Source organism: Gadus morhua, chromosome 8 (genome assembly GCF_902167405.1).
Source record: "Gadus morhua chromosome 8, gadMor3.0, whole genome shotgun sequence".
In the NCBI taxonomy this organism is placed as follows: Eukaryota; Metazoa; Chordata; class Actinopteri; order Gadiformes; family Gadidae; genus Gadus; species Gadus morhua.
The window spans coordinates 1,483,892-1,507,589 of NC_044055.1; the positions used below are offsets into that span (position 1 = coordinate 1,483,892).

Genomic DNA, 23,698 nt, shown 5'->3' on the forward strand with positions numbered 1-23,698 from the left:
TCAAAGCTAGAGTAATTCCCAGTAGACAGTGTCCGAATCTTTAAACGATTTTTAAATACCAAAGCTACTCCGCCACCTCTTCCAACGCATCTCGGGGTGCTAATGACGGAACAGTTTGTTGGACAGAGTTCACCAAAAGCAGATAACTCACCGGGTCCAGAGGTAATCCAAGTCTCAGTCAAAAACAGTAAATCCAGATCATGACCCGTGAAAAAGTCGTTGAGGATGAACGTCTTATTTGACACAGACCTGCAGTTAATCAGGGCCGCTTTCGCAGAAAACACAGAAACCTGTTGACAGCGAGTGAGTTCCAGAGGTCGGATGTTTTGGAGGTTCACTCCGCCGCTTCGGACGCGCAGTCTTGGTCGGGCCGGACTGGCGGGGATCTGCGTCCGGAATGGAGCGACGGACAGATGGCAGGAGTACCTGGGATCCCACGAACGCCGGGCCAGGTAGAGGTCACTGTGTCCTGCATAGACAGTGGAGAGCTGGCGAGTCCGTGGCTGCGCGGGGGAGAAACTCATTTCTCTCCTGATTCTCACCCGGATGCCGCCGCGATTTCCCCTGTTCCTACGCCGTTTCTTACGGTAGCCAGCGCAACAGGGAAGCTGGTGGATACAATCCGCAGAAGGGTGGATGAATCTGGGATGACGTCTGTTGAAGGGTGGAAGGGTGGATGAAGGGTGGATGAATCTGGGATGACGTCTGTTGTGTGGAGCAGGAGGACACTCAAGAGTTGAGACTCCTGAGCGCTTTTGATGCGCATCAATGTTTGGCGATCATAAGTCCATAATGCTGCATCGGAGTAACGCCAAAGAAACAGTAGAGAGAACACAAACAGATAACACAGATAGGACTCCAGTCTACTGAAACAGTCTATGATGAACTGGTTCCATGGTGTAATGGTTAGCACTCTGGACTCTGAATCCAGCGATCCGAGTTCAAGTCTCGGTGGAACCTATTAGAGCAGTGTAGCATCAGACGACGGCTCTACGCTGTGTCCCTCATCCATTTTTCCAACACCGAGACTTTAAACACTTTTTCAAAAAATCTCTCTTGCCCATATTTAGTCTCGACCACATTTCGGAAAAAATAAAAAGTATTTTAGAGGTTGATAAGCTGATGGGGTGGCCGAGTGGTTAAGGTGATGGACTGCTAATCCATTGTGCTCTGCACGCGTGGGTTCGAATCCCATCCTCATCGTTTGCACCATTCTTACAAAAGTACATCGTCTTCCATTTCATGGAAAAAAGTACAATGAATCAAGGACGTTTTGCACTATTTTCCTTTCATTTCAATTAATTGTAGCCTAGAGCACAACCTTTACTGCCAAAAAATACAGACACTGATCTTGAAAGTTCTCATTCGCTAAAGCAAGAGTCTTGTTCATTCTCTATGGTCTGAACCACGGTTAAATATTTCAGTTCCGCCAAAATGTAGTCTGGAGCACAATATTTACCGAAAAGAAAACAGAGACACTGATTTCTAAAGTCCTGAATCCCTGTGGCATTCGAAAAAGCATACCAATGCATTGCCCGGGAATCGAACCCGGGTCAACTGCTTGGAAGGCAGCTATGCTCACCACTATACCACCAATGCCACAATGACATAATTAATACTCGGAAATCATCGAACCCAAACTCAAATCTCGGTGGAACTGTTCAATTTGTCATTTTCACTTATATTTAGTTTAAAGAACGGTTGCACAGTCTACTGAAACAATCTATGATGAACTGGTTCCATGGTGTAATGGTTAGCACTCTGGACTCTGAATCCAGCGATCCGAGTTCAAGTCTCGGTGGAACCTATTAGAGCAGTGTAGCATCAGACGACGGCTCTTCGCTGTGTCCCTCATCCATTTTTCCAACACCGAGACTTTAAACACTTTTTCAAAAATTCTCTCTTGCCCATATTTAGTCTCGACCACATTTCGGAAAAAATAAAAAGTATTTTAGAGGTTAATAAGCTGATGGGGTGGCCGAGTGGTTAAGGTGATGGACTGCTAATCCATTGTGCTCTGCACGCGTGGGTTCGAATCCCATCCTCATCGTTTGCACCATTCTTACATAAGTACATCGTCTTCCATTTCATGGAAAAAAGTACAATGAATCAAGGACGTTTTGCACTATTTTCCTTTCATTTCAATTAATTGTAGCCTAGAGCACAACCTTTACTGCCAAAAAATACAGACACTGATCTTGAAAGTTCTCATTCGCTAAAGCAAGAGTCTTGTTCATTCTCTATGGTCTGAACCACGGTTAAATATTTCAGTTCCGCCAAAATGTAGTCTGGAGCACAATATTTACCGAAAAGAAAACAGAGACACTGATTTCTAAAGTCCTGAATCCCTGTGGCATTCGAAAAAGCATACCAATGCATTGGCCGGGAATCGAACCCGGGTCAACTGCTTGGAAGGCAGCTATGCTCACCACTATACCACCAATGCCACAATGACATAAATTATACTCGGAAATCATCGAACCCAAACTCAAATCTCGGTGGAACTGTTCAATTTGTCATTTTCACTTATATTTAGTTTAAAGAACGGTTGCAGAGTCTACTGAAACAGTCTATGATGAACTGGTTCCATGGTGTAATGGATAGCACTCTGGACTCTGAATCCAGCGATCCGAGTTCAAGTCTCGGTGGAACCTATTAGAGCAGTGTAGCATCAGACGACGGCTCTTCGCTGTGTCCCTCATCCATTTTTCCAACACCGAGACTTTAAACACTTTTTCAAAAAATCTCTCTTGCCCATATTTAGTCTCGACCACATTTCGGAAAAAATAAAAAGTATTTTAGAGGTTGATAAGCTGATGGGGTGGCCGAGTGGTTAAGGTGATGGACTGCTAATCCATTGTGCTCTGCACGCGTGGGTTCGAATCCCATCCTCATCGTTTGCACCATTCTTACATAAGTACATCGTCTTCCATTTCATGGAAAAAAGTACAATGAATCAAGGACGTTTTGCACTATTTTCCTTTCATTTCAATTAATTGTAGCCTAGAGCACAACCTTTACTGCCAAAAAATACAGACACTGATCTTGAAAGTTCTCATTCGCTAAAGCAAGAGTCTTGTTCATTCTCTATGGTCTGAACCACGGTTAAATATTTCAGTTCCGCCAAAATGTAGTCTGGAGCACAATATTTACCGAAAAGAAAACAGAGACACTGATTTCTAAAGTCCTGAATCCCTGTGGCATTCGAAAAAGCATACCAATGCATTGGCCGGGAATCGAACCCGGGTCAACTGCTTGGAAGGCAGCTATGCTCACCACTATACCACCAATACCACAATGACATAAATTATACTCGGAAATCATCGAACCCAAACTCAAATCTCGGTGGAACTGTTCAATTTGTTATTTTCACTTATATTTAGTTTAAAGAACGGTTGCAGAGTCTACTGAAACAGTCTATGATGAACTGGTTCCATGGTGTAATGGTTAGCACTCTGGACTCTGAATCCAGCGATCCGAGTTCAAGTCTCGGTGGAACCTATTAGAGCAGTGTAGCATCAGACGACGGCTCTTCGCTGTCTCCCTCATCCAATTTTTCCAACACCGAGACTTTAAACACTTTTTCAAAAAATCTCTCTTGCCCATATTTAGTCTCGACCACATTTCGGAAAAAATAAAAAGTATTTTAGAGGTTGATAAGCTGATGGGGTGGCCGAGTGGTTAAGGTGATGGACTGCTAATCCATTGTGCTCTGCACGCGTGGGTTCGAATCCCATCCTCATCGATTGCACCATTCTTACATAAGTACATCGTCTTCCATCTCATGGAAAAAAGTACAATGAATCAAGGACATTTTGCACTATTTTCCTTTCATTTCAATTAATTGTAGCCTAGAGCACAACCTTTACTGCCAAAAAATACAGACACTGATCTTGAAAGTTCTCATTCGCTAAAGCAAGAGTCTTGTTCATTCTCTATGGTCTGAACCACGGTTAAATATTTCAGTTCCGCCAAAATGTAGTCTGGAGCACAATATTTACCGAAAAGAAAACAGAGACACTGATTTCTAAAGTCCTGAATCCCTGTGGCATTCGAAAAAGCATACCAATGCATTGGCCGGGAATCGAACCCGGGTCAACTACTTGGAAGGCAGCTATGCTCACCACTATACCACCAATGCCACAATGACATAAAGTATACTCGGAAATCATCGAACCCAAACTCAAATGTCGGTGGAACTGTTCAATTTGTCATTTTCACTTATATTTAGTTTAAAGAACGGTTGCACAGTCTACTGAAACAGTCTATGATGAACTGGTTCCATGGTGTAATGGTTAGCACTCTGGACTCTGAATCCAGCAATCCGAGTTCAAGTCTCCGTGGAACCTATTAGAGCAGTTTAGCATCAGACGACGGCTCTACGCTGTGTCCCTCATCCATTTTTCCAACACCGAGACTTTAAACACTTTTTCAAAAAATCTCTCTTGCCCATATTTAGTCTCGACCACATTTCGGAAAAAATAAAAAGTATTTTAGAGGTTGATCAGCTGATGGGGTGGCCGAGTGGTTAAGGTGATGGACTGCTAATCCATTGTGCTCTGCACGCGTGGGTTCGAATCCCATCCTCATCGTTGGCTCCATTCTTACATAAGTACATCGTCTTCCATTTCATGGAAAAAAGTACAATGAATCAAGGATGTTTTGCACTATTTTCCTTTCATTTCAATTAATTGTAGCCTAGAGCACAACCTTTACTGCCAAAAAATACAGACACTGATCTTGAAAGTTCTCATTCGCTAAAGCAAGAGTCTTGTTCATTCTCTATGGTCTGAACCACGGTTAAATATTTCAGTTCCGCCAAAATGTAGTCTGGAGCACAATATTTACCGAAGAGAAAACAGAGACACTGATTTCTAAAGTCCTGAATCCCTGTGGCATTCGAAAAAGCATACCAATGCATTGGCCGGGAATCGAACCCGTGTCAACTGCTTGGAAGGCAGCTATGCTCACCACTATACCACCAATGCCACAATGAAATTTATACTAGGAAATCATCAAACCCAAACTCAAATCTCGGTGGAACTGTTCAATTTGTCATTTTCACTTATATTTAGTTTAAAGAACGGTTGCACAGTCTACTGAAACAGTCTATGATGAACTGGTTCCATGGTGTAATGGTTAGCACTCTGGACTCTGAATCCAGCGATCCGAGTTCAAGTCTCGGTGGAACCTATTAGAGCAGTGTAGCATCAGACGACGGCTCTACGCTGTGTCCCTCATCCATTTTTCCAACACCGAGACTTTAAACACTTTTTCAAAAAATCTCTCTTGCCCATATTTAGTCTCGACCACATTTGGGAAAAAATAAAAAGTATTTTAGAAGTTGATAAGCTGATGGGGTGGCCGAGTGGTTAAGGTGATGGACTGCTAATCCATTGTGCTCTGCACGCGTGGGTTCGAATCCCATCCTCATCGTTGGCACCATTCTTACATAAGTACATCGTCTTTCATTTCATGGAAAAAAGTACAATGAATCAAGGACGTTTTGCACTATTTTCCTTTCATTTCAATTAATTGTAGCCTAGAGCACAACCTTTACTGCCAAAAAATACAGACACTGATCTTGAAAGTTCTCATTCGCTAAAGCAAGAGTCTTGTTCATTCTCTATGGTCTGAACCACGGTTAAATATTTCAGTTCCGCCAAAATGTAGTCTGGAGCACAATATTTACCGAAAAGAAAACAGAGACACTGATTTCTAAAGTCCTGAATCCCTGTGGCATTCGAAAAAGCATACCAATGCATTGGCCGGGAATCGAACCCGGGTCAACTGCTTGGAAGGCAGCTATGCTCACCACTATACCACCAATGCCACAATGACATAATTAATACTCGGAAATCATCGAACCCAAACTCAAATCTCGGTGGAACTGTTCAATTTGTCATTTTCACTTATATTTAGTTTAAAGAACGGTTGCACAGTCTACTGAAACAATCTATGATGAACTGGTTCCATGGTGTAATGGTTAGCACTCTGGACTCTGAATCCAGCGATCCGAGTTCAAGTCCCGGTGGAACCTATTAGAGCAGTGTAGCATCAGACGACGGCTCTTCGCTGTGTCCCTCATCCATTTTTCCAACACCGAGACTTTAAACACTTTTTCAAAAATTCTCTCTTGCCCATATTTAGTCTCGACCACATTTCGGAAAAAATAAAAAGTATTTTAGAGGTTAATAAGCTGATGGGGTGGCCGAGTGGTTAAGGTGATGGACTGCTAATCCATTGTGCTCTGCACGCGTGGGTTCGAATCCCATCCTCATCGTTTGCACCATTCTTACATAAGTACATCGTCTTCCATTTCATGGAAAAAAGTACAATGAATCAAGGACGTTTTGCACTATTTTCCTTTCATTTCAATTAATTGTAGCCTAGAGCACAACCTTTACTGCCAAAAAATACAGACACTGATCTTGAAAGTTCTCATTCGCTAAAGCAAGAGTCTTGTTCATTCTCTATGGTCTGAACCACGGTTAAATATTTCAGTTCCGCCAAAATGTAGTCTGGAGCACAATATTTACCGAAAAGAAAACAGAGACACTGATTTCTAAAGTCCTGAATCCCTGTGGCATTCGAAAAAGCATACCAATGCATTGGCCGGGAATCGAACCCGGGTCAACTGCTTGGAAGGCAGCTATGCTCACCACTATACCACCAATGCCACAATGACATAAATTATACTCGGAAATCATCGAACCCAAACTCAAATCTCGGTGGAACTGTTCAATTTGTCATTTTCACTTATATTTAGTTTAAAGAACGGTTGCAGAGTCTACTGAAACAGTCTATGATGAACTGGTTCCATGGTGTAATGGATAGCACTCTGGACTCTGAATCCAGCGATCCGAGTTCAAGTCTCGGTGGAACCTATTAGAGCAGTGTAGCATCAGACGACGGCTCTTCGCTGTGTCCCTCATCCATTTTTCCAACACCGAGACTTTAAACACTTTTTCAAAAAATCTCTCTTGCCCATATTTAGTCTCGACCACATTTCGGAAAAAATAAAAAGTATTTTAGAGGTTGATAAGCTGATGGGGTGGCCGAGTGGTTAAGGTGATGGACTGCTAATCCATTGTGCTCTGCACGCGTGGGTTCGAATCCCATCCTCATCGTTTGCACCATTCTTACATAAGTACATCGTCTTCCATTTCATGGAAAAAAGTACAATGAATCAAGGACGTTTTGCACTATTTTCCTTTCATTTCAATTAATTGTAGCCTAGAGCACAACCTTTACTGCCAAAAAATACAGACACTGATCTTGAAAGTTCTCATTCGCTAAAGCAAGAGTCTTGTTCATTCTCTATGGTCTGAACCACGGTTAAATATTTCAGTTCCGCCAAAATGTAGTCTGGAGCACAATATTTACCGAAAAGAAAACAGAGACACTGATTTCTAAAGTCCTGAATCCCTGTGGCATTCGAAAAAGCATACCAATGCATTGGCCGGGAATCGAACCCGGGTCAACTGCTTGGAAGGCAGCTATGCTCACCACTATACCACCAATACCACAATGACATAAATTATACTCGGAAATCATCGAACCCAAACTCAAATCTTGGTGGAACTGTTCAATTTGTCATTTTCACTTATATTTAGTTTAAAGAACGGTTGCAGAGTCTACTGAAACAGTCTATGATGAACTGGTTCCATGGTGTAATGGTTAGCACTCTGGACTCTGAATCCAGCGATCCGAGTTCAAGTCTCGGTGGAACCTATTAGAGCAGTGTAGCATCAGACGACGGCTCTTCGCTGTCTCCCTCATCCAATTTTTCCAACACCGAGACTTTAAACACTTTTTCAAAAAATCTCTCTTGCCCATATTTAGTCTCGACCACATTTCGGAAAAAATAAAAAGTATTTTAGAGGTTGATAAGCTGATGGGGTGGCCGAGTGGTTAAGGTGATGGACTGCTAATCCATTGTGCTCTGCACGCGTGGGTTCGAATCCCATCCTCATCGATTGCACCATTCTTACATAAGTACATCGTCTTCCATCTCATGGAAAAAAGTACAATGAATCAAGGACGTTTTGCACTATTTTCCTTTCATTTCAATTAATTGTAGCCTAGAGCACAACCTTTACTGCCAAAAAATACAGACACTGATCTTGAAAGTTCTCATTCGCTAAAGCAAGAGTCTTGTTCATTCTCTATGGTCTGAACCACGGTTAAATATTTCAGTTCCGCCAAAATGTAGTCTGGAGCACAATATTTACCGAAAAGAAAACAGAGACACTGATTTCTAAAGTCCTGAATCCCTGTGGCATTCGAAAAAGCATACCAATGCATTGGCCGGGAATCGAACCCGGGTCAACTACTTGGAAGGCAGCTATGCTCACCACTATACCACCAATGCCACAATGACATAAAGTATACTCGGAAATCATCGAACCCAAACTCAAATGTCGGTGGAACTGTTCAATTTGTCATTTTCACTTATATTTAGTTTAAAGAACGGTTGCACAGTCTACTGAAACAGTCTATGATGAACTGGTTCCATGGTGTAATGGTTAGCACTCTGGACTCTGAATCCAGCAATCCGAGTTCAAGTCTCCGTGGAACCTATTAGAGCAGTTTAGCATCAGACGACGGCTCTACGCTGTGTCCCTCATCCATTTTTCCAACACCGAGACTTTAAACACTTTTTCAAAAAATCTCTCTTGCCCATATTTAGTCTCGACCACATTTCGGAAAAAATAAAAAGTATTTTAGAGGTTGATCAGCTGATGGGGTGGCCGAGTGGTTAAGGTGATGGACTGCTAATCCATTGTGCTCTGCACGCGTGGGTTCGAATCCCATCCTCATCGTTGGCTCCATTCTTACATAAGTACATCGTCTTCCATTTCATGGAAAAAAGTACAATGAATCAAGGATGTTTTGCACTATTTTCCTTTCATTTCAATTAATTGTAGCCTAGAGCACAACCTTTACTGCCAAAAAATACAGACACTGATCTTGAAAGTTCTCATTCGCTAAAGCAAGAGTCTTGTTCATTCTCTATGGTCTGAACCACGGTTAAATATTTCAGTTCCGCCAAAATGTAGTCTGGAGCACAATATTTACCGAAGAGAAAACAGAGACACTGATTTCTAAAGTCCTGAATCCCTGTGGCATTCGAAAAAGCATACCAATGCATTGGCCGGGAATCGAACCCGTGTCAACTGCTTGGAAGGCAGCTATGCTCACCACTATACCACCAATGCCACAATGAAATTTATACTAGGAAATCATCAAACCCAAACTCAAATCTCGGTGGAACTGTTCAATTTGTCATTTTCACTTATATTTAGTTTAAAGAACGGTTGCACAGTCTACTGAAACAGTCTATGATGAACTGGTTCCATGGTGTAATGGTTAGCACTCTGGACTCTGAATCCAGCGATCCGAGTTCAAGTCTCGGTGGAACCTATTAGAGCAGTGTAGCATCAGACGACGGCTCTACGCTGTGTCCCTCATCCATTTTTCCAACACCGAGACTTTAAACACTTTTTCAAAAAATCTCTCTTGCCCATATTTAGTCTCGACCACATTTGGGAAAAAATAAAAAGTATTTTAGAAGTTGATAAGCTGATGGGGTGGCCGAGTGGTTAAGGTGATGGACTGCTAATCCATTGTGCTCTGCACCGGTGGGTTCGAATCCCATCCTCATCGTTGGCACCATTCTTACATAAGTACATCGTCTTTCATTTCATGGAAAAAAGTACAATGAATCAAGGACGTTTTGCACTATTTTCCTTTCATTTCAATTAATTGTAGCCTAGAGCACAACCTTTACTGCCAAAAAATACAGACACTGATCTTGAAAGTTCTCATTCGCTAAAGCAAGAGTCTTGTTCATTCTCTATGGTCTGAACCACGGTTAAATATTTCAGTTCCGCCAAAATGTAGTCTGGAGCACAATATTTACCGAAAAGAAAACAGAGACACTGATTTCTAAAGTCCTGAATCCCTGTGGCATTCGAAAAAGCATACCAATGCATTGGCCGGGAATCGAACCCGGGTCAACTGCTTGGAAGGCAGCTATGCTCACCACTATACCACCAATGCCACAATGACATAAATTATACTCGGAAATCATCGAACCCAAACTCAAATCTCGGTGGAACTGTTCAATTTGTCATTTTCACTTATATTTAGTTTAAAGAACGGTTGCAGAGTCTACTGAAACAGTCTATGATGAACTGGTTCCATGGTGTAATGGATAGCACTCTGGACTCTGAATCCAGCGATCCGAGTTCAAGTCTCGGTGGAACCTATTAGAGCAGTGTAGCATCAGACGACGGCTCTTCGCTGTGTCCCTCATCCATTTTTCCAACACCGAGACTTTAAACACTTTTTCAAAAAATCTCTCTTGCCCATATTTAGTCTCGACCACATTTCGGAAAAAATAAAAAGTATTTTAGAGGTTGATAAGCTGATGGGGTGGCCGAGTGGTTAAGGTGATGGACTGCTAATCCATTGTGCTCTGTACGCGTGGGTTCGAATCCCATCCTCATCGTTTGCACCATTCTTACATAAGTACATCGTCTTCCATTTCATGGAAAAAAGTACAATGAATCAAGGACGTTTTGCACTATTTTCCTTTCATTTCAATTAATTGTAGCCTAGAGCACAACCTTTACTGCCAAAAAATACAGACACTGATCTTGAAAGTTCTCATTCGCTAAAGCAAGAGTCTTGTTCATTCTCTATGGTCTGAACCACGGTTAAATATTTCAGTTCCGCCAAAATGTAGTCTGGAGCACAATATTTACCGAAAAGAAAACAGAGACACTGATTTCTAAAGTCCTGAATCCCTGTGGCATTCGAAAAAGCATACCAATGCATTGGCCGGGAATCGAACCCGGGTCAACTGCTTGGAAGGCAGCTATGCTCACCACTATACCACCAATACCACAATGACATAAATTATACTCGGAAATCATCGAACCCAAACTCAAATCTCGGTGGAACTGTTCAATTTGTCATTTTCACTGATATTTAGTTTAAAGAACGGTTGCAGAGTCTACTGAAACAGTCTATGATGAACTGGTTCCATGGTGTAATGGTTAGCACTCTGGACTCTGAATCCAGCGATCCGAGTTCAAGTCTCGGTGGAACCTATTAGAGCAGTGTAGCATCAGACGACGGCTCTTCGCTGTCTCCCTCATCCAATTTTTCCAACACCGAGACTTTAAACACTTTTTCAAAAAATCTCTCTTGCCCATATTTAGTCTCGACCACATTTCGGAAAAAATAAAAAGTATTTTAGAGGTTGATAAGCTGATGGGGTGGCCGAGTGGTTAAGGTGATGGACTGCTAATCCATTGTGCTCTGCACGCGTGGGTTCGAATCCCATCCTCATCGATTGCACCATTCTTACATAAGTACATCGTCTTCCATCTCATGGAAAAAAGTACAATGAATCAAGGATGTTTTGCACTATTTTCCTTTCATTTCAATTAATTGTAGCCTAGAGCACAACCTTTACGGCCAAAAAATACAGACACTGATCTTGAAAGTTCTCATTCGCTAAAGCAAGAGTCTTGTTCATTCTCTATGGTCTGAACCACGGTTAAATATTTCAGTTCCGCCAAAATGTAGTCTGGAGCACAATATTTACCGAAAAGAAAACAGAGACACTGATTTCTAAAGTCCTGAATCCCTGTGGCATTCGAAAAAGCATACTAATGCAATGGCCGGGAATCGAACCCGGGTCAACTACTTGGAAGGCAGCTATGCTCACCACTATACCACCAATGCCACAATGACATAAAGTATACTCGGAAATCATCGAACCCAAACTCAAATGTCGGTGGAACTGTTCAATTTGTCATTTTCACTTATATTTAGTTTAAAGAACGGTTGCAAAGTCTACTGAAACAGTCTATGATGAACTGGTTCCATGGTGTAATGGTTAGCACTCTGGACTCTGAATCCAGCAATCCGAGTTCAAGTCTCCGTGGAACCTATTAGAGCAGTTTAGCATCAGACGACGGCTCTACGCTGTGTCCCTCATCCATTTTTCCAACACCGAGACTTTAAACACTTTTTCAAAAAATCTCTCTTGCCCATATTTAGTCTCGACCACATTTCGGAAAAAACAAAAAGTATTTTAGAGGTTGATCAGCTGATGGGGTGGCCGAGTGGTTAAGGTGATGGACTGCTAATCCATTGTGCTCTGCACGCGTGGGTTCGAATCCCATCCTCATCGTTGGCACCATTCTTACATAAGTACATCGTCTTCCATTTCATGGAAAAAAGTACAATGAATCAAGGATGTTTTGCACTATTTTCCTTTCATTTCAATTAATTGTAGCCTAGAGCACAACCTTTACTGCCAAAAAATACAGACACTGATCTTGAAAGTTCTCATTCGCTAAAGCAAGAGTCTTGTTCATTCTCTATGGTCTGAACCACGGTTAAATATTTCAGTTCCGCCAAAATGTAGTCTGGAGCACAATATTTACCGAAGAGAAAACAGAGACACTGATTTCTAAAGTCCTGAATCCCTGTGGCATTCGAAAAAGCATACCAATGCATTGGCCGGGAATCGAACCCGTGTCAACTGCTTGGAAGGCAGCTATGCTCACCACTATACCACCAATGCCACAATGAAATTTATACTAGGAAATCATCAAACCCAAACTCAAATCTCGGTGGAACTGTTCAATTTGTCATTTTCACTTATATTTAGTTTAAAGAACGGTTGCACAGTCTACTGAAACAGTCTATGATGAACTGGTTCCATGGTGTAATGGTTAGCACTCTGGACTCTGAATCCAGCGATCCGAGTTCAAGTCTCGGTGGAACCTATTAGAGCAGTGTAGCATCAGACGACGGCTCTACGCTGTGTCCCTCATCCATTTTTCCAACACCGAGACTTTAAACACTTTTTCAAAAAATCTCTCTTGCCCATATTTAGTCTCGACCACATTTGGGAAAAAATAAAAAGTATTTTAGAAGTTGATAAGCTGATGGGGTGGCCGAGTGGTTAAGGTGATGGACTGCTAATCCATTGTGCTCTGCACGCGTGGGTTCGAATCCCATCCTCATCGTTGGCACCATTCTTACATAAGTACATCGTCTTTCATTTCATGGAAAAAAGTACAATGAATCAAGGACGTTTTGCACTATTTTCCTTTCATTTCAATTAATTGTAGCCTAGAGCACAACCTTTACTGCCAAAAAATACAGACACTGATCTTGAAAGTTCTCATTCGCTAAAGCAAGAGTCTTGTTCATTCTCTATGGTCTGAACCACGGTTAAATATTTCAGTTCCGCCAAAATGTAGTCTGGAGCACAATATTTACCGAAAAGAAAACAGAGACACTGATTTCTAAAGTCCTGAATCCCTGTGGCATTCGAAAAAGCATACCAATGCATTGGCCGGGAATCGAACCCGGGTCAACTGCTTGGAAGGCAGCTATGCTCACCACTATACCACCAATGCCACAATGACATAAATTATACTCGGAAATCATCGAACCCAAACTCAAATCTCGGTGGAACTGTTCAATTTGTCATTTTCACTTATATTTAGTTTAAAGAACGGTTGCACAGTCTACTGAAACAGTCTATGATGAACTGGTTCCATGGTGTAATGGTTAGCACTCTGGACTCTGAATCCAGCGATCCGAGTTCAAGTCTCGGTGGAACCTATTAGAGCAGTGTAGCATCAGACGACGGCTCTACGCTGTGTCCCTCATCCATTTTTCCAACACCGAGACTTTAAACACTTTTTCAAAAAATCTCTCTTGCCCATATTTAGTCTCGACCACATTTCGGAAAAAATAAAAAGTATTTTAGAGGTTGATAAGCTGATGGGGTGGCCGAGTGGTTAAGGTGATGGACTGCTAATCCATTGTGCTCTGCACGCGTGGGTTCGAATCCCATCCTCATCGTTTGCACCATTCTTATATAAGTACATCGTCTTCCAATTCATTGAAAAAAGTACAATGAATCAAGGACGTTTTGCACTATTTTCCTTTCATTTCAATTAATTGTAGCCTAGAGCACAACCTTTACTGCCAAAAAATACAGACACTGATCTTGAAAGTTCTCATTCGCTAAAGCAAGAGTCTTGTTCATTCTCTATGGTCTGAACCACGGTTAAATATTTCAGTTCCGCCAAAATGTAGTCTGGAGCACAATATTTACCGAAAAGAAAACAGAGACACTGATTTCTAAAGTCCTGAATCCCTGTGGCATTCTAAAAAGCATACCGATGCATTGGCCGGGAATCGACCCCGGGTCAACTGCTTGGAAGGCAGCTATGCTCACCACTATACCACCAATGCCACAATGACTTATATTATGCTCGGAAATCATCGAACCCAAACTCAAATCTCGGTGGAACTGTTCAATTTGTCATTTTCACTTATATTTAGTTTAAAGAACGGTTGCACAGTCTACTGAAACAGTCTATGATGAACTGGTTCCATGGTGTAATGGTTAGCACTCTGGACTCTGAATCCAGCGATCCGAGTTCAAGTCTCGGTGGAACCTATTAGAGCAGTTTAGCATCAGACGACGGCTCTACGCTGTGTCCCTCATCGATTTTTCCAACACCGAGACTTTAAACACTTTTTCAAAAATCTCTCTTGCCCATATTTAGTCTCGACCACATATCGGAAAAAATAAAAAGTATTTTAGAGGTTGCTAAGCTGTTGGGGTGGCCGAGTGGTTAAGGTGATGGACTGCTAATCCATTGTGCTCTGCACGTGTGGGTTCGAATCCCATCCTCATCGTTTGCACCATTCTTACATAAGTACATCGTCTTCCATTTCATGGAAAAAAGTACAATGAATCAAGGACGTTTTGCACTATTTTCCTTTCATTTCAATTAATTGTAGCCTAGAGCACAACCTTTACTGCCAAAAAATACAGACACTGATCTTGAAAGTTCTCATTCGCTAAAGCAAGAGTCTTGTTCATTCTCTATGGTCTGAACCACGGTTAAATATTTCAGTTCCGCCAAAATGTAGTCTGGAGCACCATATTTACCGAAAAGAAAACAGAGACACTGATTTCTAAAGTCCTGAATCCCTGTGGCATTCGAAAAAGCATACCAATGCATTGGCCGGGAATCGAACCCGGGTCAACTGCTTGGAAGGCAGCTATGCTCACCACTATACCACCAATGCCACAATGACATAAATTATACTCGGAAATCATCGAACCCAAACTCAAATCTCGGTGGAACTGTTCAATTTGTCATTTTCACTTATATTTAGTTTAAAGAACGGTTGCAGAGTCTACTGAAACAGTCTATGATGAACTGGTTCCATGGTGTAATGGATAGCACTCTGGACTCTGAATCCAGCGATCCGAGTTCAAGTCTCGGTGGAACCTATTAGAGCAGTGTAGCATCAGACGACGGCTCTTCGCTGTGTCCCTCATCCATTTTTCCAACACCGAGACTTTAAACACTTTTTCAAAAAATCTCTCTTGCCCATATTTAGTCTCGACCACATTTCGGAAAAAATAAAAAGTATTTTAGAGGTTGATAAGCTGATGGGGTGGCCGAGTGGTTAAGGTCATGGACTGCTAATCCATTGTGCTCTGCACGCGTGGGTTTGAATCCCATCCTCATCGTTTGAACCATTCTTACATAAGTACATCGTCTTCCATTTCATGGAAAAAAGTACAATGAATCAAGGACGTTTTGCACTATTTTCCTTTCATTTCAATTAATTGTAGCCTAGAGCACAACCTTTACTGCCAAAAAATACAGACACTGATCTTGAAAGTTCTCATTCGCTAAAGCAAGAGTCTTGTTCATTCTCTATGGTCTGAACCACGGTTAAATATTTCAGTTCCGGCAAAATGTAGTCTGGAGCACAATATTTACCGAAAAGAAAACAGAGACACTGATTTCTATAGTCCTGAATCCCTGTGGCATTCGAAGAAGCATACCAATGCATTGGCCGGGAATCGAACCCGGGTCAACTGCTTGGAAGGCAGCTATGCTCACCACTATACCACCAATGCCACAATGACATAGTTAATACTCGGAAATCATCGAACCCAAACTCAAATCTCGGTGGAACTGTTCAATTTGTCATTTTCACTTATATTTAGTTTAAAGAACGGTTGCACAGTCTACTGAAACAGTCTAAGATGAACTGGTTCCATGGTGTAATGGTTAGCACTCTGGACTCTGAATGCAGCGATCCGAGTTCAAGTCACGGTGGAACCTATTAGAGCAGTGTAGCATCAGACGACGGCTCTTCGCTGTGTCCCTCATCCATTTTTCCAACACCGAGACTTTAAACACTTTTTCAAAAATTCTCTCTTATCCATATTTAGTCTCGACCACATTTCGGAAAAATTAAAAAGTATTTTAGAGGTTGCTAAGCTGATGGGGTGGCCGAGTGGTTAAGGTGATGGACTGCTAATCCAGTGTGCTCTGCACGCGTGGGTTCGAATCCCATCCTCATCGTTTGCACCATTCTTACCTAAGTACATCGTCTTCCATTTCATGGAAAAAAGTACAATGAATCAAGGACGTTTTGCACTATTTTCCTTTCATTTCAATTAATTGTAGCCTAGAGCACAACCTTTACTGCCAAAAAATACCGACACTGATCTTGAAAGTTCTCATTCGCTAAAGCAAGAGTCTTGTTCATTCTCTATGGTCTGAACCACGGTTAAATATTTCAGTTCCGCCAAAATGTAGTATGGAGCACAATATTTACCGAAAAGAAAACAGAGACACTGATTTCTAAAGTCCTGAATCCCTGTGACATTCGAAAAAGCATACCAATGCATTGGACGGGAATCGAACCCGGGTCAACTGCTTGGAAGGCAGCTATGCTCACCACTATACCACCAATGCCACAATGAAAATTATACTAGGAAATCAGCAAACCCAAACTCAAATCTCGGTGGAACTGTTCAATTTGTCATTTTCACTTATATTTAGTTTAAAGAACGGTTGCACAGTCTACTGAAACAGTCTATAATGAACTGGTTCCATGGTGTAATGGTTAGCACTCTGGACTCTGAATCCAGCGATCCGAGTTCAAGTCTCGGTGGAACCTATTAGAGCAGTGTAGCATCAGACGACGGATCTTCGCTGTGTCCCTCATCCATTTTTCCAACACCGAGACTTTAAACACTTTTTCAAAAAATCTCTCTTGCCCATATTTAGTCTCGACCACATTTCGGAAAAAATAAAAAGTATTTTAGAGGTTGATAAGCTGATGGGGTGGCCGAGTGGTTAAGGTGATGGACTGCTAATCCATTGTGCTCTGCACGCGTGGGTTCGAATCCCATCCTCATCGTTTGCACCATTCTTACATAAGTACATCGTCTTCCATTTCATGGAAAAAAGTACAATGAATCAAGGAGGTTTTGCACTATTTTCCTTTCATTTCAATTAATTGTAGCCTAGAGCACAACCTTTACTGCCAAAAAATACAGACACTGATCTTGAAAGTTCTCATTCGCTAAAGCAAGAGTCTTGTTCATTCTCTGTGGTCTGAACCACGGTTAAATATTTCAGTTCCGCCAAAATGTAGTCTGGAGCACAATATTTACCGAAAAGAAAACAGAGACACTGATTTCTAAAGTCCTGAATCCCTGTGGCATTCGAAAAAGCATACCAATGCATTGGCCGGGAATCGAACCCGGGTCAACTGCTTGGAAGGCAGCTATGCTCACCACTATACCACCAATGCCACAATGACATAAATTATACTCGGAAATCATCGAACCCAAACTCAAATCTCGGTGGAACTGTTCAATTTGTCATTTTCACTTATATTTAGTTTAAAGAACGGTTGCACAGTCTACTGAAACAGTCTATGATGAACTGGTTCCATGGTGTAATGGTTAGCACTCTGGACTCTGAATCCAGCGATCCGAGTTCAAGTCTCGGTGGAACCTATTAGAGCAGTGTAGCATCAGACGACGGCTCTTCGCTGTCTCCCTCATCCATTTTTCCAACACCGAGACTTTAAACACTTTTTCAAAAAATCTCTCTTGCCCACATTTAGTCTCGACCACATTTCGGAAAAAATAAAAAGTATTTTAGAGGTTGATAAGCTGATGGGGTGGCCGAGTGGTTAAGGTGATGGACTGCTAATCCATTGTGCTCTGCACGCGTGGGTTCGAATCCCATCCTCATCGATTGCACCATTCTTACATAAGTACATCGTCTTCCATTTCATGGAAAAAAGTACAATGAATCAAGGACGTTTTGCACTATTTTCCTTTCATTTCAATTAATTGTAGCCTAGAGCACAACCTTTACTGCCAAAAAATACAGACACTGATCTTGAAAGTTCTCATTCGCTAAAGCAAGAGTCTTGTTCATTCTCTATGGTCTGAACCACGGTTAAATATTTCAGTTCCGCCAAAATGTAGTCTGGAGCACAATATTTACCGAAAAGAAAACAGAGACACTGATTTCTAAAGTCCTGAATCCCTGTGGCATTCGAAAAAGTATACCAATGCATTGGCCGGGAATCGAACCCGGGTCAACTGCTTGGAAGGCAGCTATGCTCACCACTATACCACCAATACCACAATGACAAAAATTATACTCGGAAATCATCGAACCCAAACTCAAATCTCGGTGGAACTGTTCAATTTGTCATTTTCACTTATATTTAGTTTAAAGAACGGTTGCACAGTCTACTGAAACAGTCTAAGATGAACTGGTTCCATGGTGTAATGGTTAGCACTCTGGACTCTGAATGCAGCGATCCGAGTTCAAGTCACGGTGGAACCTATTAGAGCAGTGTAGCATCAGACGACGGCTCTTCGCTGTGTCCCTCATCCATTTTTCCAACACCGAGACTTTAAACACTTTTTCAAAAATTCTCTCTTGCCCATATTTAGTCTCGACCACATTTCGGAAAAATTAAAAAGTATTTTAGAGGTTGCTAAGCTGATGGGGTGGCCGAGTGGTTAAGGTGATGGACTGCTAATCCAGTGTGCTCTGCACGCGTGGGTTCGAATCCCATCCTCATCGTTTGCACCATTCTTACCTAAGTACATCGTCTTCCATTTCATGGAAAAAAGTACAATGAATCAAGGACGTTTTGCACTATTTTCCTTTCATTTCAATTAATTGTAGCCTAGAGCACAACCTTTACTGCCAAAAAATACCGACACTGATCTTGAAAGTTCTCATTCGCTAAAGCAAGAGTCTTGTTCATTCTCTATGGTCTGAACCACGGTTAAATATTTCAGTTCCGCCAAAATGTAGTATGGAGCACAATATTTACCGAAAAGAAAACAGAGACACTGATTTCTAAAGTCCTGAATCCCTGTGGCATTCGAAAAAGCATACCAATGCATTGGACGGGAATCGAACCCGGGTCAACTGCTTGGAAGGCAGCTATGCTCACCACTATACCACCAATGCCACAATGAAAATTATACTAGGAAATCAGCAAACCCAAACTCAAATCTCGGTGGAACTGTTCAATTTGTCATTTTCACTTATATTTAGTTTAAAGAACGGTTGCACAGTCTACTGAAACAGTCTATAATGAACTGGTTCCATGGTGTAATGGTTAGCACTCTGGACTCTGAATCCAGCGATCCGAGTTCAAGTCTCGGTGGAACCTATTAGAGCAGTGTAGCATCAGACGACGGCTCTTCGCTGTGTCCCTCATCCATTTTTCCAACACCGAGACTTTAAACACTTTTTCAAAAAATCTCTCTTGCCCATATTTAGTCTCGACCACATTTCGGAAAAAATAAAAAGTATTTTAGAGGTTGATAAGCTGATGGGGTGGCCGAGTGGTTAAGGTGATGGACTGCTAATCCATTGTGCTCTGCACGCGTGGGTTCGAATCCCATCCTCATCGTTTGCACCATTCTTACATAAGTACATCGTCTTCCATTTCATGGAAAAAAGTACAATGAATCAAGGACGTTTTGCACTATTTTCCTTTCATTTCAATTAATTGTAGCCTAGAGCACAACCTTTACTGCCAAAAAATACAGACACTGATCTTGAAAGTTCTCATTCGCTAAAGCAAGAGTCTTGTTCATTCTCTATGGTCTGAACCACGGTTAAATATTTCAGTTCCGCCAAAATGTAGTCTGGAGCACAATATTTACCGAAAAGAAAACAGAGACACTGATTTCTAAAGTCCTGAATCCCTGTGGCATTCGAAAAAGCATACTAATGCAATTGGCCGGGAATCGAACCCGGGTCAACTGCTTGGAAGGCAGCTATGCTCACCACTATACCACCAATGCCACAATGACATAAAGTATACTCGGAAATCATCGAACCCAAACTCAAATCTCGGTGGAACTGTTCAATTTGTCATTTTCACTTATATTTAGTTTAAAGAACGGTTGCAAAGTCTACTGAAACAGTCTATGATGAACTGGTTCCATGGTGTAATGGTTAGCACTCTGGACTCTGAATCCAGCGATCCGAGTTCAAGTCTCCGTGGAACCTATTAGAGCAGTTTAGCATCAGACGACGGCTCTACGCTGTGTCCCTCATCCATTTTTCCAACACCGAGACTTTAAACACTTTTTCAAAAAATCTCTCTTGCCCATATTTAGTCTCGACCACATTTCGGAAAAAATAAAAAGTATTTTAGAGGTTGATCAGCTGATGGGGTGGCCGAGTGGTTAAGGTGATGGACTGCTAATCCATTGTGCTCTGCACGCGTGGGTTCGAATCCCATCCTCATCGTTGGCACCATTCTTACATAAGTACATCGTCTTCCATTTCATGGAAAAAAGTACAATGAATCAAGGATGTTTTGCACTATTTTCCTTTCATTTCAATTAATTGTAGCCTAGAGCACAACCTTTACTGCCAAAAAATACAGACACTGATCTTGAAAGTTCTCATTCGCTAAAGCAAGAGTCTTGTTCATTCTCTATGGTCTGAACCACGGTTAAATATTTCAGTTCCGCCAAAATGTAGTCTGGAGCACAATATTTACCGAAAGAAAACAGAGACACTGATTTCTAAAGTCCTGAATCCCTGTGGCATTCGAAAAAGCATACCAATGCATTGGCCGGGAATCGAACCCGGGTCAACTGCTTGGAAGGCAGCTATGCTCACCACTATACCACCAATGCCACAATGAAAATTTATACTAGGAAATCATCAAACCCAAACTCAAATCTCGGTGGAACTGTTCAATTTGTCATTTTCACTTATATTTAGTTTAAAGAACGGTTGCACAGTCTACTGAAACAGTCTATGATGAACTGGTTCCATGGTGTAATGGTTAGCACTCTGGACTCTGAATCCAGCGATCCGAGTTCAAGTCTCGGTGGAACCTATTAGAGCAGTGTAGCATCAGACGACGGCTCTACGCTGTGTCCCTCATCCATTTTTCCAACACCGAGACTTTAAACACTTTTTCAAAAAATCTCTCTTGCCCATATTTAGTCTCGACCACATTTCGGAAAAAATAAAAAGTATTTTAGAGGTTGATAAGCTGATGGGGTGGCCGAGTGGTTAAGGTGATGGACTGCTAATCCATTGTGCTCTGCACGCGTGGGTTCGAATCCCATCCTCATCGTTGGCACCATTCTTACATAAGTACATCGTCTTCCATTTCATGGAAAAAAGTACAATGAATCAAGGACGTTTTGCACTATTTTCCTTTCATTTCAATTAATTGTAGCCTAGAGCACAACCTTTACTGCCAAAAAATACAGACACTGATCTTGAAAGTTCTCATTCGCTAAAGCAAGAGTCTTGTTCATTCTCTATGGTCTGAACCACGGTTAAATATTTCAGTTCCGCCAAAATGTAGTCTGGAGCACAATATTTACCGAAAAGAAAACAGAGACACTGATTTCTAAAGTCCTGAATCCCTGTGGCATTCGAAAAAGCATACCAATGCATTGGCCGGGAATCGAACCCGGGTCAACTGCTTGGAAGGCAGCTATGCTCACCACTATACCACCAATGCCACAATGACATAAATTATACTCGGAAATCATCGAACCCAAACTCAAATCTCGGTGGAACTGTTCAATTTGTCATTTTCACTTATATTTAGTTTAAAGAACGGTTGCACAGTCTACTGAAACAGTCTATGATGAACTGGTTCCATGGTGTAATGGTTAGCACTCTGGACTCTGAATCCAGCGATCCGAGTTCAAGTCTCGGTGGAACCTATTAGAGCAGTGTAGCATCAGACGACGGCTCTTCGCTGTGTCCCTCATCCATTTTTCCAACACCGAGACTTTAAACACTTTTTCAAAAAATCTCTCTTGCCCATATTTAGTCTCGACCACATTTCGGAAAAAATAAAAAGTATTTTAGAGGTTGATAAGCTGATGGGGTGGCCGAGTGGTTAAGGTGATGGACTGCTAATCCATTGTGCTCTGCACGCGTGGGTTCGAATCCCATCCTCATCGTTTGCACCATTCTTACATAAGTACATCGTCTTCCATTTCATGGAAAAAAGTACAATGAATCAAGGACGTTTTGCACTATTTTCCTTTCATTTCAATTAATTGTAGCCTAGAGCACAACCTTTACTGCCAAAAAATACAGACACTGATCTTGAAAGTTCTCATTCGCTAAAGCAAGAGTCTTGTTCATTCTCTATGGTCTGAACCACGGTTAAATATTTCAGTTCCGCCAAAATGTAGTCTGGAGCACAATATTTACCGAAAAGAAAACAGAGACACTGATTTCTAAAGTCCTGAATCCCTGTGGCATTCGAAAAAGCATACCAATGCATTGGCCGGGAATCGAACCCGGGTCAACTGCTTGGAAGGCAGCTATGCTCACCACTATACCACCAATGCCACAATGAATAATTATACTCGGAAATCATCGAACCCAAACTCAAATCTCGGTGGAACTGTTCAATTTGTCATTTTCACTTATATTTAGTTTAAAGAACGGTTGCACAGTCTACTGAAACAGTCTATGATGAACTGGTTCCATGGTGTAATGGTTAGCACTCTGGACTCTGAATCCAGCGATCCGAGTTCAAGTCTCGGTGGAACCTATTAGAGCAGTGTAGCATCAGACGACGGCTCTTACGCTGTGTCCCTCATCCATTTTTCCAACACCGAGACTTTAAACACTTTTTCAAAAAATCTCTCTTGCCCATATTTAGTCTCGACCACATTTCGGAAAAAATAAAAAGTATTTTAGAGGTTGATAAGCTGATGGGGTGGCCGAGTGGTTAAGGTGATGGACTGCTAATCCATTGTGCTCTGCACGCGTGGGTTCGAATCCCATCCTCATCGTTTGCACCATTCTTACATAAGTACATCGTCTTCCATTTCATGGAAAAAAGTACAATGAATCAAGGACGTTTTGCACTATTTTCCTTTCATTTCAATTAATTGTAGCCTAGAGCACAACCTTTACTGCCAAAAAAATACAGACACTGATCTTGAAAGTTCTCATTCGCTAAAGCAAGAGTCTTGTTCATTCTCTATGGTCTGAACCACGGTTAAATATTTCAGTTCCGCCAAAATGTAGTCTGGAGCACAATATTTACCGAAAAGAAAACAGAGACACTGATTTCTAAAGTCCTGAATCCCTGTGGCATTCGAAAAAGCATACCAATGCATTGGCCGGGAATCGAACCCGGGTCAACTGCTTGGAAGGCAGCTATGCTCACCACTATACCACCAATGCCACAATGACAAAATTATACTCGGAAATCATCGAACCCAAACTCAAATCTCGGTGGAACTGTTCAATTTGTCATTTCACTTATTTAGTTTAAA

At 41.7% G+C, this 23,698-nt stretch overlaps 57 non-coding genes across 57 annotated transcripts; 43 read left to right on the plus strand and 14 right to left on the minus strand.

Annotated features, from left to right (window-relative positions):
* The first annotated feature begins 888 nt into the window (after positions 1 to 888).
* Positions 889 to 960, plus strand: trnaq-cug (transfer RNA glutamine (anticodon CUG)). Its single transcript has one exon. It is a non-coding gene; the product is annotated as a tRNA-Gln (tRNA).
* Positions 961 to 1,121: 161 nt separating this feature from the next.
* trnas-gcu (transfer RNA serine (anticodon GCU)) lies at positions 1,122 to 1,203 on the plus strand. Its single transcript has one exon. It is a non-coding gene; the product is annotated as a tRNA-Ser (tRNA).
* Positions 1,204 to 1,735: 532 nt separating this feature from the next.
* Positions 1,736 to 1,807, plus strand: trnaq-cug (transfer RNA glutamine (anticodon CUG)). Its single transcript has one exon. It is a non-coding gene; the product is annotated as a tRNA-Gln (tRNA).
* A 161-nt stretch (positions 1,808 to 1,968) lies between these two features.
* On the plus strand, positions 1,969 to 2,050 carry trnas-gcu (transfer RNA serine (anticodon GCU)). Its single transcript has one exon. It is a non-coding gene; the product is annotated as a tRNA-Ser (tRNA).
* Positions 2,051 to 2,374: 324 nt separating this feature from the next.
* trnag-ucc (transfer RNA glycine (anticodon UCC)) lies at positions 2,375 to 2,446 on the minus strand. Its single transcript has one exon. It is a non-coding gene; the product is annotated as a tRNA-Gly (tRNA).
* A 369-nt stretch (positions 2,447 to 2,815) lies between these two features.
* On the plus strand, positions 2,816 to 2,897 carry trnas-gcu (transfer RNA serine (anticodon GCU)). Its single transcript has one exon. It is a non-coding gene; the product is annotated as a tRNA-Ser (tRNA).
* Positions 2,898 to 3,429: 532 nt separating this feature from the next.
* Positions 3,430 to 3,501, plus strand: trnaq-cug (transfer RNA glutamine (anticodon CUG)). The gene has a single exon. It is a non-coding gene; the product is annotated as a tRNA-Gln (tRNA).
* Positions 3,502 to 3,663: 162 nt separating this feature from the next.
* On the plus strand, positions 3,664 to 3,745 carry trnas-gcu (transfer RNA serine (anticodon GCU)). Its single transcript has one exon. It is a non-coding gene; the product is annotated as a tRNA-Ser (tRNA).
* Positions 3,746 to 4,069: 324 nt separating this feature from the next.
* Positions 4,070 to 4,141, minus strand: trnag-ucc (transfer RNA glycine (anticodon UCC)). Its single transcript has one exon. It is a non-coding gene; the product is annotated as a tRNA-Gly (tRNA).
* A 369-nt stretch (positions 4,142 to 4,510) lies between these two features.
* trnas-gcu (transfer RNA serine (anticodon GCU)) lies at positions 4,511 to 4,592 on the plus strand. Its single transcript has one exon. It is a non-coding gene; the product is annotated as a tRNA-Ser (tRNA).
* Positions 4,593 to 5,121: 529 nt separating this feature from the next.
* Positions 5,122 to 5,193, plus strand: trnaq-cug (transfer RNA glutamine (anticodon CUG)). Its single transcript has one exon. It is a non-coding gene; the product is annotated as a tRNA-Gln (tRNA).
* A 161-nt stretch (positions 5,194 to 5,354) lies between these two features.
* On the plus strand, positions 5,355 to 5,436 carry trnas-gcu (transfer RNA serine (anticodon GCU)). The gene has a single exon. It is a non-coding gene; the product is annotated as a tRNA-Ser (tRNA).
* Positions 5,437 to 5,760: 324 nt separating this feature from the next.
* On the minus strand, positions 5,761 to 5,832 carry trnag-ucc (transfer RNA glycine (anticodon UCC)). Its single transcript has one exon. It is a non-coding gene; the product is annotated as a tRNA-Gly (tRNA).
* Positions 5,833 to 6,201: 369 nt separating this feature from the next.
* Positions 6,202 to 6,283, plus strand: trnas-gcu (transfer RNA serine (anticodon GCU)). The gene has a single exon. It is a non-coding gene; the product is annotated as a tRNA-Ser (tRNA).
* A 324-nt stretch (positions 6,284 to 6,607) lies between these two features.
* Positions 6,608 to 6,679, minus strand: trnag-ucc (transfer RNA glycine (anticodon UCC)). The gene has a single exon. It is a non-coding gene; the product is annotated as a tRNA-Gly (tRNA).
* A 369-nt stretch (positions 6,680 to 7,048) lies between these two features.
* On the plus strand, positions 7,049 to 7,130 carry trnas-gcu (transfer RNA serine (anticodon GCU)). The gene has a single exon. It is a non-coding gene; the product is annotated as a tRNA-Ser (tRNA).
* Positions 7,131 to 7,662: 532 nt separating this feature from the next.
* On the plus strand, positions 7,663 to 7,734 carry trnaq-cug (transfer RNA glutamine (anticodon CUG)). Its single transcript has one exon. It is a non-coding gene; the product is annotated as a tRNA-Gln (tRNA).
* A 162-nt stretch (positions 7,735 to 7,896) lies between these two features.
* trnas-gcu (transfer RNA serine (anticodon GCU)) lies at positions 7,897 to 7,978 on the plus strand. The gene has a single exon. It is a non-coding gene; the product is annotated as a tRNA-Ser (tRNA).
* Positions 7,979 to 8,302: 324 nt separating this feature from the next.
* On the minus strand, positions 8,303 to 8,374 carry trnag-ucc (transfer RNA glycine (anticodon UCC)). The gene has a single exon. It is a non-coding gene; the product is annotated as a tRNA-Gly (tRNA).
* A 369-nt stretch (positions 8,375 to 8,743) lies between these two features.
* trnas-gcu (transfer RNA serine (anticodon GCU)) lies at positions 8,744 to 8,825 on the plus strand. Its single transcript has one exon. It is a non-coding gene; the product is annotated as a tRNA-Ser (tRNA).
* Positions 8,826 to 9,354: 529 nt separating this feature from the next.
* trnaq-cug (transfer RNA glutamine (anticodon CUG)) lies at positions 9,355 to 9,426 on the plus strand. Its single transcript has one exon. It is a non-coding gene; the product is annotated as a tRNA-Gln (tRNA).
* A 567-nt stretch (positions 9,427 to 9,993) lies between these two features.
* Positions 9,994 to 10,065, minus strand: trnag-ucc (transfer RNA glycine (anticodon UCC)). The gene has a single exon. It is a non-coding gene; the product is annotated as a tRNA-Gly (tRNA).
* Positions 10,066 to 10,201: 136 nt separating this feature from the next.
* trnaq-cug (transfer RNA glutamine (anticodon CUG)) lies at positions 10,202 to 10,273 on the plus strand. Its single transcript has one exon. It is a non-coding gene; the product is annotated as a tRNA-Gln (tRNA).
* A 161-nt stretch (positions 10,274 to 10,434) lies between these two features.
* On the plus strand, positions 10,435 to 10,516 carry trnas-gcu (transfer RNA serine (anticodon GCU)). Its single transcript has one exon. It is a non-coding gene; the product is annotated as a tRNA-Ser (tRNA).
* Positions 10,517 to 11,048: 532 nt separating this feature from the next.
* On the plus strand, positions 11,049 to 11,120 carry trnaq-cug (transfer RNA glutamine (anticodon CUG)). The gene has a single exon. It is a non-coding gene; the product is annotated as a tRNA-Gln (tRNA).
* Positions 11,121 to 11,282: 162 nt separating this feature from the next.
* trnas-gcu (transfer RNA serine (anticodon GCU)) lies at positions 11,283 to 11,364 on the plus strand. Its single transcript has one exon. It is a non-coding gene; the product is annotated as a tRNA-Ser (tRNA).
* Positions 11,365 to 12,129: 765 nt separating this feature from the next.
* On the plus strand, positions 12,130 to 12,211 carry trnas-gcu (transfer RNA serine (anticodon GCU)). Its single transcript has one exon. It is a non-coding gene; the product is annotated as a tRNA-Ser (tRNA).
* A 529-nt stretch (positions 12,212 to 12,740) lies between these two features.
* Positions 12,741 to 12,812, plus strand: trnaq-cug (transfer RNA glutamine (anticodon CUG)). The gene has a single exon. It is a non-coding gene; the product is annotated as a tRNA-Gln (tRNA).
* A 161-nt stretch (positions 12,813 to 12,973) lies between these two features.
* Positions 12,974 to 13,055, plus strand: trnas-gcu (transfer RNA serine (anticodon GCU)). Its single transcript has one exon. It is a non-coding gene; the product is annotated as a tRNA-Ser (tRNA).
* Positions 13,056 to 13,379: 324 nt separating this feature from the next.
* trnag-ucc (transfer RNA glycine (anticodon UCC)) lies at positions 13,380 to 13,451 on the minus strand. Its single transcript has one exon. It is a non-coding gene; the product is annotated as a tRNA-Gly (tRNA).
* Positions 13,452 to 13,587: 136 nt separating this feature from the next.
* trnaq-cug (transfer RNA glutamine (anticodon CUG)) lies at positions 13,588 to 13,659 on the plus strand. The gene has a single exon. It is a non-coding gene; the product is annotated as a tRNA-Gln (tRNA).
* Positions 13,660 to 13,820: 161 nt separating this feature from the next.
* Positions 13,821 to 13,902, plus strand: trnas-gcu (transfer RNA serine (anticodon GCU)). Its single transcript has one exon. It is a non-coding gene; the product is annotated as a tRNA-Ser (tRNA).
* A 532-nt stretch (positions 13,903 to 14,434) lies between these two features.
* Positions 14,435 to 14,506, plus strand: trnaq-cug (transfer RNA glutamine (anticodon CUG)). The gene has a single exon. It is a non-coding gene; the product is annotated as a tRNA-Gln (tRNA).
* Positions 14,507 to 14,666: 160 nt separating this feature from the next.
* Positions 14,667 to 14,748, plus strand: trnas-gcu (transfer RNA serine (anticodon GCU)). Its single transcript has one exon. It is a non-coding gene; the product is annotated as a tRNA-Ser (tRNA).
* A 324-nt stretch (positions 14,749 to 15,072) lies between these two features.
* On the minus strand, positions 15,073 to 15,144 carry trnag-ucc (transfer RNA glycine (anticodon UCC)). The gene has a single exon. It is a non-coding gene; the product is annotated as a tRNA-Gly (tRNA).
* A 136-nt stretch (positions 15,145 to 15,280) lies between these two features.
* trnaq-cug (transfer RNA glutamine (anticodon CUG)) lies at positions 15,281 to 15,352 on the plus strand. Its single transcript has one exon. It is a non-coding gene; the product is annotated as a tRNA-Gln (tRNA).
* Positions 15,353 to 15,919: 567 nt separating this feature from the next.
* On the minus strand, positions 15,920 to 15,991 carry trnag-ucc (transfer RNA glycine (anticodon UCC)). The gene has a single exon. It is a non-coding gene; the product is annotated as a tRNA-Gly (tRNA).
* Positions 15,992 to 16,360: 369 nt separating this feature from the next.
* Positions 16,361 to 16,442, plus strand: trnas-gcu (transfer RNA serine (anticodon GCU)). The gene has a single exon. It is a non-coding gene; the product is annotated as a tRNA-Ser (tRNA).
* Positions 16,443 to 16,971: 529 nt separating this feature from the next.
* trnaq-cug (transfer RNA glutamine (anticodon CUG)) lies at positions 16,972 to 17,043 on the plus strand. Its single transcript has one exon. It is a non-coding gene; the product is annotated as a tRNA-Gln (tRNA).
* A 161-nt stretch (positions 17,044 to 17,204) lies between these two features.
* On the plus strand, positions 17,205 to 17,286 carry trnas-gcu (transfer RNA serine (anticodon GCU)). Its single transcript has one exon. It is a non-coding gene; the product is annotated as a tRNA-Ser (tRNA).
* Positions 17,287 to 17,610: 324 nt separating this feature from the next.
* On the minus strand, positions 17,611 to 17,682 carry trnag-ucc (transfer RNA glycine (anticodon UCC)). Its single transcript has one exon. It is a non-coding gene; the product is annotated as a tRNA-Gly (tRNA).
* A 136-nt stretch (positions 17,683 to 17,818) lies between these two features.
* On the plus strand, positions 17,819 to 17,890 carry trnaq-cug (transfer RNA glutamine (anticodon CUG)). The gene has a single exon. It is a non-coding gene; the product is annotated as a tRNA-Gln (tRNA).
* A 161-nt stretch (positions 17,891 to 18,051) lies between these two features.
* trnas-gcu (transfer RNA serine (anticodon GCU)) lies at positions 18,052 to 18,133 on the plus strand. The gene has a single exon. It is a non-coding gene; the product is annotated as a tRNA-Ser (tRNA).
* Positions 18,134 to 18,898: 765 nt separating this feature from the next.
* On the plus strand, positions 18,899 to 18,980 carry trnas-gcu (transfer RNA serine (anticodon GCU)). Its single transcript has one exon. It is a non-coding gene; the product is annotated as a tRNA-Ser (tRNA).
* Positions 18,981 to 19,509: 529 nt separating this feature from the next.
* On the plus strand, positions 19,510 to 19,581 carry trnaq-cug (transfer RNA glutamine (anticodon CUG)). Its single transcript has one exon. It is a non-coding gene; the product is annotated as a tRNA-Gln (tRNA).
* A 161-nt stretch (positions 19,582 to 19,742) lies between these two features.
* Positions 19,743 to 19,824, plus strand: trnas-gcu (transfer RNA serine (anticodon GCU)). Its single transcript has one exon. It is a non-coding gene; the product is annotated as a tRNA-Ser (tRNA).
* A 766-nt stretch (positions 19,825 to 20,590) lies between these two features.
* Positions 20,591 to 20,672, plus strand: trnas-gcu (transfer RNA serine (anticodon GCU)). Its single transcript has one exon. It is a non-coding gene; the product is annotated as a tRNA-Ser (tRNA).
* A 323-nt stretch (positions 20,673 to 20,995) lies between these two features.
* trnag-ucc (transfer RNA glycine (anticodon UCC)) lies at positions 20,996 to 21,067 on the minus strand. The gene has a single exon. It is a non-coding gene; the product is annotated as a tRNA-Gly (tRNA).
* A 134-nt stretch (positions 21,068 to 21,201) lies between these two features.
* On the plus strand, positions 21,202 to 21,273 carry trnaq-cug (transfer RNA glutamine (anticodon CUG)). Its single transcript has one exon. It is a non-coding gene; the product is annotated as a tRNA-Gln (tRNA).
* A 161-nt stretch (positions 21,274 to 21,434) lies between these two features.
* Positions 21,435 to 21,516, plus strand: trnas-gcu (transfer RNA serine (anticodon GCU)). The gene has a single exon. It is a non-coding gene; the product is annotated as a tRNA-Ser (tRNA).
* Positions 21,517 to 21,840: 324 nt separating this feature from the next.
* Positions 21,841 to 21,912, minus strand: trnag-ucc (transfer RNA glycine (anticodon UCC)). The gene has a single exon. It is a non-coding gene; the product is annotated as a tRNA-Gly (tRNA).
* A 136-nt stretch (positions 21,913 to 22,048) lies between these two features.
* On the plus strand, positions 22,049 to 22,120 carry trnaq-cug (transfer RNA glutamine (anticodon CUG)). Its single transcript has one exon. It is a non-coding gene; the product is annotated as a tRNA-Gln (tRNA).
* Positions 22,121 to 22,281: 161 nt separating this feature from the next.
* trnas-gcu (transfer RNA serine (anticodon GCU)) lies at positions 22,282 to 22,363 on the plus strand. The gene has a single exon. It is a non-coding gene; the product is annotated as a tRNA-Ser (tRNA).
* Positions 22,364 to 22,687: 324 nt separating this feature from the next.
* trnag-ucc (transfer RNA glycine (anticodon UCC)) lies at positions 22,688 to 22,759 on the minus strand. The gene has a single exon. It is a non-coding gene; the product is annotated as a tRNA-Gly (tRNA).
* A 134-nt stretch (positions 22,760 to 22,893) lies between these two features.
* trnaq-cug (transfer RNA glutamine (anticodon CUG)) lies at positions 22,894 to 22,965 on the plus strand. Its single transcript has one exon. It is a non-coding gene; the product is annotated as a tRNA-Gln (tRNA).
* Positions 22,966 to 23,127: 162 nt separating this feature from the next.
* On the plus strand, positions 23,128 to 23,209 carry trnas-gcu (transfer RNA serine (anticodon GCU)). The gene has a single exon. It is a non-coding gene; the product is annotated as a tRNA-Ser (tRNA).
* Positions 23,210 to 23,534: 325 nt separating this feature from the next.
* Positions 23,535 to 23,606, minus strand: trnag-ucc (transfer RNA glycine (anticodon UCC)). Its single transcript has one exon. It is a non-coding gene; the product is annotated as a tRNA-Gly (tRNA).
* Positions 23,607 to 23,698: the final 92 nt, after the last annotated feature.